The sequence below is a fragment of the Lissotriton helveticus genome, chromosome 2_1 (assembly GCF_964261635.1).
Source record: "Lissotriton helveticus chromosome 2_1, aLisHel1.1, whole genome shotgun sequence".
In the NCBI taxonomy this organism is placed as follows: Eukaryota; Metazoa; Chordata; class Amphibia; order Caudata; family Salamandridae; genus Lissotriton; species Lissotriton helveticus.
The window spans coordinates 1,875,550,466-1,875,563,793 of NC_136059.1; the positions used below are offsets into that span (position 1 = coordinate 1,875,550,466).

Genomic DNA, 13,328 nt, shown 5'->3' on the forward strand with positions numbered 1-13,328 from the left:
ACTTGGGGGCCCGTGCTGCAGTCTCCCTGAGCGCCGCTTCCTCCACCACGCGGCAGGAGACTACAGGACCCAGGAGGCTCGGCGGTGACACGCCCACCGGCAAGCGCGCCCGGAGGCGCCGAAAAGGGAGAGGGGAGCCCTGACAAGCGGGGGCTTTTCTTTTTGGACGGCGGACACTTGGGGGCCCGTGCTGCAGTCTCCCTGAGCGCCGCTTCCTCCACCACGCGGCAGGAGACTACAGGACCCAGGAGGCTCGGCGGTGACACGCCCACCGGCAAGCGCGCCCAGAGGCGCCGAAAAGGGAGAGGGGAGCCCCGCCTCGCGGGATGCGCGCGGGCATCGCCGGGCTGAGCCCGGGCAGAGGGCGGGCCGTCTGTGGCCGTCCGGGGACGACCAGGGACGGGACGGGCCACCTCCCTTGGCACCACGAGTGAGTACGCCTAAACTGTGCAATTCGGAGTTAACCCCATTGTTTTTAAATAGACTTATTGTCTCCTCTGAACTACCACCAATTATGTCTATCCAATCCACCCTACCAGATAACTACTTATTGAAAGTGGTTAATAGAATCAATACGGACAGAAGGAAATCGCTAGGGAAAAGTCCCATGCAAAAAACGACAATGGATTTGCCCCTTGATCTTAATACTGATGCTACCAACACGCCTAATGTCACTGTGGCCACTATTACAGCAACCGAGCCTGATATCACTATCATTAATGCTGAGTCCATTGAGCCATCTGATAGTGTGACTGTATCGGAAGTTGACCAGAATGAGACCTATGAAGGTACCCCTAGACAGTCCATCAGGGCCACTAGACTTATGAGAGCATGTAGGAAAAGTGCTCCAAAGCGGGGAAATCATCATCCTGGCAGGAAAAATAAAAAGGACAATATCGACAAGGAGAACATTGAGAATATAGGGGATCTAATGAAAGAAAGTTGTGTTACTATTAAGTCAGATCAAATAGAAATGTTGGCGAACAATATTGATGATAGACTTAAAATGATTGTTGAGCCATTGATATCCAAGATTGAGGGTCTGTGTGCTGAAGTTCTGATATTGCGTGATATGGTGGACAAACAGTCTGTCACTTTGGATAAAGCCTTGTCAATTAATAATGATTCAACGCGCCCAATTACAGTATCTACACAGGAAAGGACGCAACTATGTGATACAAATAGTTCTCATGCTATTGCTACTACTAGTGAGGAACTACCCAAAGAGTTACCTGCATTAACAAGCCCATTAGTTCAGGGCATGGGTCAACCATCTCAGTTGCAGGGAGCAGGGCCAACTAGTGTAGCCAAGGCTATTCCAAACCAGACGATTAGACCATCGTCTTCTATAAGTAGGGGGAAAACTGTTCGGGGGCCAGTACCGTCAGCTTCCCCAGCTGCTACAGGGGGGACAAACAGGGCACCAGTGAGGATTAGCAAGCGCCCGGTTGAACTTCCCCCCGAATGTGTACCCTATGTTGTAGTATTAACAAATGTTCCGTCCGTAACTCAGGCCCAATTTACCCAGGAGTCGGTGGAATCACTAAAAAATAAAGCGATCTCCTGGCTACACCGACACTGTGGTTACCCAGTTGGCTACTCTGATCAGATTATCTCTATCAGAAGAGTCAACTGGATAGGTAACACAAGAAAGACCTGTGTGGGTGACTGCGTGATTATTAATTTTAAACATCCGCAACATGTTGCAACGGTCCTACTTAGAGCGGCCTCAATCACGCAGTCTGAGACAGATGTCGTTGCTAGGCCATTGGGATATTTTTATAATCATCTCAATAGGTCTACATCTGTAAATAACGGGGAGGGCTTACAGATCTTTAACAATCGCCAACCCACTGTAAATAGACCCGGGTTACCTATGTTCGGTTTTGGACCCCAGGAGGGCACACCTATTACACCGATGTATATGTTGAACTCGGTGCCCGGTGGGAATAGATTTGCAACACATGCCCCTAATTTCCCTCCTGCCCATGAAAGTACCCTGTCACCAGTTAATGGGATGTTTTACCAAGTTCCAATCCAAAATAGATACCAGTCGCTAAGTTGTTTGGATCAAAACGACTGACATAAGATTAACCCAGCACATGGGAGCGGTGATACTGGAGGACAATCTATTTCTATTTCTGTAAATGAATTGGATAATAATGCGATTGTGGATTGTATGACTATGGGGGGAGTGGAGGAGAATTCTAATCACGTAGAGCTTTTTAATCCAGATGTTAACATGTCCGTAACTGTTGACGAAATGCCTAACGTCAATCATGATAGGGACAGGAAAACCTACTATATCGCTAGCTGGAATATTGCAGGGGTGACGGCCAAGGTGGAAATGCTGGGATGGAAGGATTTTATTGATTTATTCGACATCATCTGCCTACAAGAAACTTGGTGTAATAACTTCAAGGGCATTGATGGTTTTGTAACCTACGAGCTTTCCGCCATGGCTTCACCACATGGCAGATCCAAAGGAGGGCTGCTAGTACTGATTTCAGTCAAATTGCCAGTTTTAGTGAAGAAGTATGTAAAAGTAGGGGTTCACTCACAAATCCTATGGCTATCACAAGAAGGGGGTAGAAATATACTTTTGATCAATTTCTACAATAACATATTTGATGGTACTAGGCATATAGTCATTAATGAGTTAGATAAAGCTGTTTGTAATGTTGTGCAAAATTTTAATGGTGTTTTTGAATTTATTTTTGTGGGGGATTTTAATGTAGCGGTTTGCCCTCTGTCCTTTCAGAAGTTATGTGGTGTGTATAATCATTCGGGGGAGGCTGAGGTCCATTTTCCTCATCATTTGTATGGCGAAACCCTGAATAACTTTCTGGTAGATCATGACATGGAAATCATGGAAAATGCTAAGAATGATCTAGGAGAAAGTATACCAACATTCAAAGGGAGGGGGGCAAACACGGTTATTGATTTTATATGCATGTCTTCTAATCTAATCCCTAAGTGCTCTGAGCTCAAGGTGGTCGATGTAATGCTTAGTGACCACAATTGTTTAATCATTGAAACTAGAATTTGGAAGCATGCCACCACAACCAATAGGGATACTGTTGTTGTTAACATCGAGCCCCATAGGTCAAATGGAGTTAGGTTGAGGTGGAAAGGAGAAAAAGCCGTTGTAACATCAGAATCCATCATTACTAGCTGTTTGACGGATATTTCGGCAATTCTCGAAGAAGAGGAAATTGCGGTTGCCAGTATTGCCCACTTTGATAGTATTAACTCAACTATCAATAAGAAGTTCACAAAAGAGATAGGGCGCAAGATTAAACAAAATAGGGGCTGGTTTGATCATGCCTGCACAAATGCCCGGAGTAATCTTAAGGAAGCTCTTGCAGTTAAACCAAGAGATAAGAGTCTTGTGATCCGACTTAGGCAGGATTTTAACCATGTCCTTAAACGCAGAAAGGCTGAATTACAGCAGGAAGCATGGGCTAAGTTAAGCCAAGCAGCAGAATTAAGGGACTGCACTTTGTTCTGGTCTACGGTTAATAGCCCATTCCTCAAGGACGAGAGGGCACCAGAACTCACATCTAACGTGAGTATGGAGTTATGGATCCAGCATTTCTCTAATATATTTGACTCAGGCAAAAAATTAGTTTCCGTTGGGAACGGCTGGCCCATCGTTGCTTTAAATATCACTGTGGACGAGGTTATGGCCAGCATAAAAGCCAGTAAGGGAGGGAAAGCCCAAGGACCTGATGGGGTACCCATAGATGTATATAAGACCGCCCCGGAGATCTGGGGCCCACTGCTGGTTAAGATTTTTAATACAGCAGTTAGTTCTAAAATACCTTCTACTTAGGTAGAATCAATAATTATCCCTATCTATAAAAAAGGAGACCGGGGCGATGCAAAAAATTATCGTCCAATATCCCTACTGGACTCATCGGTTAAAGTTATGAGCCGGGTCCTCTTAGTCAGATTAGAGGAATGGGCAGAGACAAATGAGATGTTAACTAACAGTCAGTTTGGGTTCAGAAAAGGACGTGGCACAATCGTACAGTGCCTGAATCTGGAACTCTTAGTCGGGAAATATACCCAGGCTAAGAAAGGGTCTCTATATCTTTGCTTTGCTGATTTAAGCAGTGCTTTTGATATGGTAGACCATGCCATACTGTGGGCTAAACTGATTGAAATAGGAGCCCCCGATGGTATAGTTTATTTTTTGGCCCGCCTGTATGAAAAACTTAGTACCAGTGTACGGTATGGACCTAATGGGGAATGCACGAGTAAATTCGGCATTGGGAGAGGAATCAGGCAGGGGTGCGTTTTAGCACCCCTGCTTTTTACACTCTTCATTAATGAGGTGGATTCAGTCCTGAAGACAGTTGCGGCTGACGCTCCTAGAGTTAACAACTTGAATATTCCTGTGTTACTCTATGCGGACGACGCTGTGCTGCTGTCCAGGACCCCGTTGGGTCTTCAACGCCTGATGGATAAGTTTGTGCATTTCATCAAAAATAGGAAGTTGGTGATCAATAGGTCTAAAACCTATGTGATGGAGTGTAGGTCGGGTAGAGCTAAACCGAAAGTTAATTCTCGCTATTACATCGAGGGCGAACAAGTTTTAAAAGTTGATAATTTCTGTTATCTAGGCATTAACTTTTCAAAAAATGGTAGCTGGGATATTGAACATAAAGCAGCTAAAACTAAGATGATTAGGAGTGCCAACGGGGTTTTTGTATTTGCCAGTAAGTTGGGGAATAGACGCATCATGGACATGTTAAAAAAATTTCAATCCAGATGCTTATCTGCTGCCCTGTATGGGGCAGGAGTTTGGGGTGTGACATCAGCCGGGTGCCTCCAGGTGGAGGTGAACAATTTTCTGAAAAGGCTCCTGTGCTTACCCAAATCTTCCTCTAACATCCTGGTTCATAAAGAAACAGGGATTCACTTTTTGAGTGATTTAATTATGTTAAGACCCCTATTACTGTGGCGCTCCGTTTGGCTGAATGAAGGCACCTCACTGAATAGAGCCATCATAGAGGATTGCCTTTCTTTGGACCAACACCTGATGATCCCGTGGATTAAATACAACATTGATAATTTTCAAAACGTTTTTGGTTTCAATGTGTTTAATAATCGGTATTGTGCCTCTGTTATCTCCAAGTCTAATTTGAAAACTACGTTTTTGAACTTTTGTGCGGAGAAACGTGCTTTGGAAGAACTAAACCAATCTACATGTAAACTGTACAATAGCATGAATGAGTTCATTGGATTTCATCCATATTTGAAAGAGGTGACCAGAGTCTCGCACCAGTTTGTACTAACCAGAATAAGGATGGGAACTGTACATTATCTGGTTGCGTGCCCAATTGTAAAAGTACGACCAACTGGTCCCTGTGCTTGCGACAACAAGTCTGAACAGAGCACTATGCATTTTCTCTTGTCTTGCCAATTGTACAGTGAATTACGGAAATTCTACCTTAAGCCTATTCTAAAAAGATTTGGAGTAAGAACAATTATTGACTCGATGAAACTGCTTTTTAATCTGCATCATCCGGACATTTGTTTTTTCACAGCAACTTTTGTACTTAGGGCCATAAGTATTAGGAAAAGCATGTGTTTTTAATCATTTTAACTATTTATTCCAACCCGCACTGGATAATTAATGTATTATGTGTCTTTGTTACTTTTCCTTATTATGAAATGTTTGTGTATGTAACTGTTTGTGCTTTTATGGACATGTTTTTATGTTCCGAATAAAGCTTTATGAAATGAATGCATATTGTCAGAGAGTACGTTGAACTAGGGGCTCCAATATGATGGGCAACCCTGGATTCACCGTCAATGGAATCGCTGACAAAGATACTGTTGCGCCACCTGTCTTTCTTAGTAATCTCCTCTCTGCCCAATATGTAGTGGACATGGTCTGTATATCACTCCGGTCTCATGGCAGCCCGGTCGGAAGGAGGGCCACCATCAGTGTGTGGGCCACTAAATCCTTCTACGGTTTTGTGTAGGGTATGATACCAGTGTCATGAATAGCTGCATTGTGCCACCAGATAGTAAAGTTGCATGTCTGGAACCCCGAATCCCGCCCATTCGTACGGGAGAATGAGAGTGTTCCAACCAAAGCGGGGTTGTTTACCCCCCATCCCCCCCCAGATGAGGCATGCAAAATGGTGCGTACTTTGGCAAAAGGCATTAGTTAATGGAATTGGAATGTTATTGAATAAGTAGAGAAGTTGAGGCAGTACTGCCATTTTACAGACAGCGGGAGGTGAATCCACCTCTCCACCTTAGCACCCATCCAGGAGCGAGTTTCCACTGTGATGTGCTGTCCAGTAGCAAGGAGCAAGTGGACCTGTTTGTGATTGCCAAGACTGAATTCGGGGGGGGGGGACACACAGAGTGGAGCTTCAGCTCACTGCAACTCGACCCTAAGCAAATGCGCTAAGCACCCCTCACACCCCTGGCCAAGGGTTACGCACTGAGGGGGGTTTAGTGACACTACTTGCTCCCCAGCCCCTCTCCATTCCTCCTCTCACCGCAGCCACAAGCCAATTGCCTGCCCAGGCGGATAGAAAACAACAGACATTAGGCGAAGGACGGTTCAGGATAGCACCGGTGTGTGTCAGAGAGGATGGCAGCAAGTAGTGACCTAGGCCATAAAGCCCAATGCTGTGGCGACAAACAGCTGCGAGGCAGCGCAGTGCCGAATCCTCAGGTAACCGCCTGCGCAGCAGTGACTGGTGGTGGGACATCCCATCACTGCAGCCACGGCCTTCTGGGCATTTTTTCATGCTCCTGACCGCCGACCTCCGATCGTTTGCTGCTAGCAAGGGGTTGAGACGGTACAACGCGGCGCAGCACAACAGCGTCTGACTTCAGTAAGCAGCGACCACCTCCTCAGTAGTCGTCAGGGGATCAACCATTGGCATGCAATTTGTTCTCCTCAAATGGGTACACTTGCAGCCTTATCTCGTTTTCCAGGACGACCCTTAACTAGCTGCCCCAGTCCAGGCAGCAGCAAAGCTGGTAAAGTCCAAAAGCTTGGTGAGAGAAGAATACCTGTGAACACCTCTGTGGGGACTATGTCAAATCTGGAGCACAAGGTTTAACTCTAGCCAGCTGCTTGAGGTTTCATCAATGCAATCAACTGCGTCACTTGGGGCACAGGAGTTGACCTCTCACCTTCTGCTACTAAAAAGGGAGAGCCTCTTTTCTTCCTTGTGCTGCAGGGAATCTAGTGTGTGTCTTCCAGTTGCCTGTAGAGGTATTGAGGATTACCTTGACTTCACCCACTAGCCTGAAGATTTGGAGAGCTAACCGCAAGCGATTGGCATGTGCCAATTTCTATCATATGCTACTCTGGCGGTATACTCAATTATATCCCAATTACAACTTCAGAAGTTCCATTGTACCCCACCCACATTGTCCTTGTTGTCTGGTGTCAGTGAACACACCTGTACTAGAATTTCTCAGTTAGAACTAGTAGTTCTCGTAGTGTAGGGCTTTGAATCATTGAGGCCCTTAATTGGAGCATTCCAGTTTAGGACACGGGAACCAGCTGTAGCCCCTGATCACTAGACAGCGGGCTAGTATGGCTCCAGATGACAGTGTCCAGTCACTGAGCACTGGCCTTTTACCCATGAACTACTGAAAGGTACTGTTTTGGATTACCAAGCCAGGGTGAGCACTTTATTGATTAAGGAGGCCAGCAAGCACTTCTTTGCGTCAGGATGGATCTTTGCAGGTCTATCAAAAGCCATTAACATTCCAGCATTACCCTCTGAAACCAGAATCACAGCAGAGTAAACAGAGATATATATTTCTTCACGGAAGAGTTGTGAGACCCTGCTCTTTTGAAGTGTATCTTTTCAATACTGAGATTTGGGCTATTGTCTTTAGCTCCAGGATCCCTAGAGAAGCTTTGCTGCTGACTTTGAAGTCCGAAGAGACAAGAGCGTTCACATATGCATTCCCATTGAATAACAAAAGGTCACAGGCCATATGTGCTTACTCACATCTGGGGTCATAGTTCTTGTTAGTAAGGAACGAGAGTTCTGATTTTCTTTACACACCGTCATTTCACATCTAGCATATGTTTCTAGTGGACATTAAAGTACTTTTCTGTTTATGAAGTAAAGCTCTGACTGGACAATCACTTATTGAGAGCTATTCTTGTGTTATACTGTATCCTCAGTGTTTAAACCTATATCATCTTCTTGAGAAAGCCTTGGGCTGCTTGGTCCCTGAAATCTAGTTTGCTGTTCAAACTGTTGCTCATGGAAATCATTGGTAAATGTTTCAATTGTTACAATTGTAGCTAATTGCTAACTGCCCTAGGACCCATGGAACCAGGTATCACAGTGTGCAATCTGAAAGTAAATCACACACAAGTTCATAGGGATAGTCAAGAGACCAAAACTATCCGCTACCTCTCAGGCAGTTCAAGAAAACTCCTCCAGGGTTCAAAATGATACTTTAAACTCACCGCAGTCTATGGAAGCCTTTCACTTCATGATGGCTACTTTGATAGCTATCTGGCTTTTTGGGCCATTAAATGTTATTTATTATAATAGTATTCAAAACATTTAAAGTCCACTGAAAACCACCCTCAATTCTTTAAAAGCGAATAAAGTGTACTTCTTATTTAATGCCTGACCTTTGCTGCACCTGATTTCAAAGCCAAGAAGTCACATTTTGGTGATAGAGATAACAAAAACACAACTAGAACATTACATAACAACATGCTTTGCTTCTACGTACATGCTACGGTGTGGGATTGGCAGACAATGAGCTTTTCACATTGTGCTCTTAATACCTTTTAATTCGGTGGCGCTGATCGTGACGTGTATTAGCCAGAGATTTCAACCAAGGATGATAGTCTGGAGAAAAATGAAGAATTCTCAGTGGTATGAAATCCGGAATTTCTGATTCCCCTGGTAATTCTTTATGTTTAAGGAGACCCCTTGCTAATACCATTTCCGGATTTACAGATATTGTCAAGTGAACTAAGTTTTCTGAACCGTGACTGACTGAGGAAACTCATAAATAACTCTGCCCTTAATACGCTTTATCCTGTGTTACAGGACCCACTCAACACGGAGAAAGGATTATTCATGAAACACTCCATTTGGTGCATAAACACACACAATATGCTTTTTGTATCTCTGAGCACAACCCACAAGAAAACCATTTGAAACATGAGCTATAATTATTAAAGATACAACTTACGGTCTTTGTGGAGTACAGTTTTCTTTATGAGGGCTGCAACAAACACTAGGCGTTTCAGGCAGAAATGCTTGATGTGCTATCAATATTTAACAAGTTGTGCCTCAGACTTTAAACCTTGGACGCAACCACTGCGAACTACAAGCTCCTGTTTTTTTTTGGTTTGACGACGTGAATGCAACCGGGCGTCATTACTCTGGAAAATCTTTTTGGATATAGAAATGGTAACGGAAAATAAGGCACACCTGGTTTTACAAGCCGGATTTATAGCTTTAAGATGGCTTTACGATTAGTTGAGATACCGGAGTCATGCCTCAGGAATGGGTTTTAGCTTTATTTTAAGGCCGACTAATAGTCCGGGTTTCCAGAAAACCATGGCCCCTTGATGGCCTGTCAACACGTTTGTCATGGTAACCAGTCATTCATGCCTTTATATCAATAACCTTCAAACGTTTTAATGCCACACCCCAATAGTGAAATAAGTTCCTCAGGCACGCAAAACGAATAACATATTTTCTCACTAATATTCTCTGAAAGTTATCAAAACTGCGACATGCTAAAGGATTTATAATGAGACTTGAAGGAATAAGAAATATAGCCAAAGCTAACCATTTCAAGTGAGAACGTGAATTAGGCGTGTGTGATATTGAAAATGTAGTGTAAGCAAAGGAGACAAAATATGTAAGGGACATTAAAACGCCTGAAAGAAAGTCTGGAAAGGCATGATGCTAATTCTTGCATTTTAGTTTTCTTCTTTGCCATGCCTAGCTGGCATATGGGCCCTTGACACACATGACAATTTCAACCAGCACTGGCTTGTTAGCCAAAAGTACGATACATGCTGACTTTTAATCCATATTTTCAACATTAAAGTCAAAAGATCGCAAAATGCAATGTGATGTCGGCTAATACCAGGGCTGGCAGACGTTTTTGTACAAGACATGGGGAGACTTGGAAGCTCTGAGGATAGTAAATAAAGTTATGTTCTGTTATCCTTTTCAAAAGTACACTCAAATACGTGATTACCATCATGCTATTGGGCGCTCTGTCCACAGAGTGAACATTTGCCATAAGGAACGGTGAGAAACGTTGTGATTTATTTGAAAGCCCCTCCTTTCCCATCTACTCCCAGGCCCCTCCCACATCTACTTCGAACCATAGCGTGGCTGACAAAGACACAACTGAAGGCTCGCAGCCAAATATGTTTTCTTATACTAAAACCATAGCAGTGTTTTTCAACATGTTTGTGTATACTGCTTTTAGCCAAAATCTGCTCCCCCAACATCTCTTTACACCTCCAATGAGAGCAGAGTCCTTTAGTTCAAAGAGCACTGTTTTGTAAAAAAAAATAAAAAAAGGTCTCTTTCATTCCGTGTGTAATTACATATATTTCACGACAGTCAATTATTCGCAAATATAAACACACAGTAATGTACTTGATTGGTTGGCAGCATAAAGGAATGTAAATATTTCATCTAAATCATTGTAAAAGACTTAAATGCATTAATTTCTTTGAAAGTAACAAATGTATATTTAGCTGAACCTGGTACAGTTAATGCATGCATTCTGCAGTGCACTGTGGGCCATATTACCAAAGAGTTTTATAAACCTAAGTTGAACTTGGGTGAGGGAATAGCTAGATTTATGAGTACAAATTTGCTGTTGCCAATCACAATACAAGATTTTACACATGCAACATCATTTACTCGCATTCTTACACCAGATTGGTGCATTATTACAAGACAAATATGCTCCCAGGAACAGTGAATGAGAGTTCTCGAACAGGACGAGAAAAACAGATTTGCTTGTAGGTATTCACAAACTTTCCCATGGTCAACTGCCAACCTGTGTATGGTCGTAGTAAATCATCTTCCATGGTGTGAATGGGTAGGGAACAAATCCAAATTTGGTGTAAATGTAGGGGAATGGCGTGGTAACAAACACGCCAAGAGACCATTTAGTTAATAACTTAAGGTTTAATGTCAATAGGAACCACCTCGGGCAGCTTGTCACAACAACAGCGCCATCCTTGGGAACACAGGTGGAGTGATGGTTTTAACCGTCTATCACATAATCCTGACTCCACACCGTCGCCAGCCCACAAGTGGTGGTGCGAGCTAGTGTGGAGTCCAGAACACTACATTATTTCTTCTCTTCAAACAAAACTATACAAACAGGTAAGTGAAAGAACACTGCAAATATATATATCGTTGTTGTATAGCTTTATTTCGAAATATTTATCATTTCTTAAAAGCATTACAGTGTAAAAACAATTATAAAATATAAAGCAGTTATGCAGTTCGACCATCAATACATAAAGGCAGACCAATAAGAGACAGTATAATATGTACAACAATTGTGCAAATCAGCCATCTAAAATACATTTATACAACATACAATAATAAACCATCCTTAAGAAGAGGAAAAAGAACACAACATCGAATAGCTAAAACCAGAGGAATCAGGATAGATAACCTTACTGCTGGATCATTTTCCTCACAGATCTTATCCTCCAAGCCCATCCCAAGAATTTTGCCAGGCCACAAGCAATGAAGGGGTGAGTGTCTGATCTTAGCATCTGTAAGGCCTCCGCATGTGACCGAGTGCCCAGCCTCAGGCAAAGAGGTTTCAGCCATCTGCGGCGTGGGGCAGCATACGCTGAACACTCAAACATTAAGTGGGCGATGGATTCATCCCTGTTAGCACAGAAAGGGCAGGTTGCTATAGTTTGCCAGGGTGGTTTCCAGTTCGCTGTCCATGTACAAAGGGGCAAAACTCCAACCCTGAATTGCGGCGTGGGGCAGCATACGCTGAACACTCAAACATTAAGTGGGCGATGGATTCATCCCTGTTAGCACAGAAAGGGCAGGTTGCTATAGTTTGCCAGGGTGGTTTCCAGTTCGCTGTCCATGTACAAAGGGGCAAAACTCCAACCCTGAATTTAAAATACAGTGCCCTATCTAAAGGGTTGGAGATCACATCCAGGTAGGGTTCTCTAAAGAGGAAATCTTTAATAACCAAAAACTCAGCAGCAGATCTACAAAGATTGGAGCGGCTCACTCTCTCATTTTCCACCCACGACCAAAATATTTTCTTTAGCAGCTGTTTAGGTGGTGAAGATCTATTGTCCCAAGCGTCTCCCAGGCCCAGTTCGAAAAGGAGGCGCTTTACTTCCATGAGCCAGCCGATTTTATACCACCCCGGGGTTGAGAGGAGTTCACGTAGTGCGTCTGCGTAACTTGAGAGTTCAGGGACATTCCATATGCGGGCCCATAATAAAAGAGAGCGTAGCTTTGCCTGCTCGGCTATGGAGCGTGTGCCTGTGTCAAGTAGGAGAGGGAGAGTGGGAGAGCTATGGGGGAGCCTCATTAGGTCTTTGAGGAATTTATTCTCAAGCTGGGACAGAGTGTCAAATTTCTGCGTGCCCCACAGCTCTGCCCCATACAACGCCGCACTCACAGCTTTTGCCCTATAAATATCTAGTATCGCCCCAATAGGTTTCAGGGGAGAGGCACAATGTTCTTTTAATAACGCACCTGTGACCCTCCTATGCGTCAGAATAATTTTTTGGTGATGTGCCTTCCAACTCATAGAGTCACAGAGTCGGATGCCTAAATAATCGAATTCCCTTACCCTTTCTAGTGGGACTGAGTCAAGGGTTGGGGGGTGTACCGTCTTCCTAGGGGGATATATATATATAGGCAAATATATATATATATATATTTATATATATATATATATATATATATAAAACCAGATAAACATACATTTAAAAAAATCCAATTATAAAGACTCTTCCAAATACAGAAACACAGTCTAATTTTAACACCCATAAAAGTTGTCGAAGTGGAATAGAGACAGCAACCATTATAACATGTGTAAAGTTGTATAGACATTGCTTTAGAGTGTTTTGGAAAATCATCTATACCTGACTGGAATCCTATGTTGACGTACGCTCCTACGTACATGTAAGGGTTCATTTCGAACACTTTGGGAAACATCATGCCCTTTGTTTTTCTGTGCTTGCAATTGTTTAACTTCAGTGTTTTCTGGAACCTTAGAATATGTACTACACTGTTGAGGATAGACCTTAACAATGTTAGAACAATTCTACC

The 13,328-nt window shown here is 43.4% G+C and overlaps 1 protein-coding gene across 5 annotated transcripts in view; it reads right to left on the reverse strand.

Moving 5' to 3' along the window:
• Positions 1 to 13,328, reverse strand: part of LOC144818914 (malate synthase-like) — a 388,110-nt gene that overhangs the window by 189,712 nt on the left and 185,070 nt on the right. For 3 of the 5 annotated variants that reach the window (XR_013607176.1, XR_013607175.1, XM_078676787.1), the window contains exon 1: positions 9,217 to 9,300. The exons of the other annotated variants lie outside the window; for them this stretch is intronic. The gene's annotated coding sequence lies outside the window, so the exon portion shown is untranslated. Of the gene's footprint in view, positions 1 to 9,216; positions 9,301 to 13,328 lie in introns of those variants that run through there. 5 annotated transcript variants of the gene reach the window in all.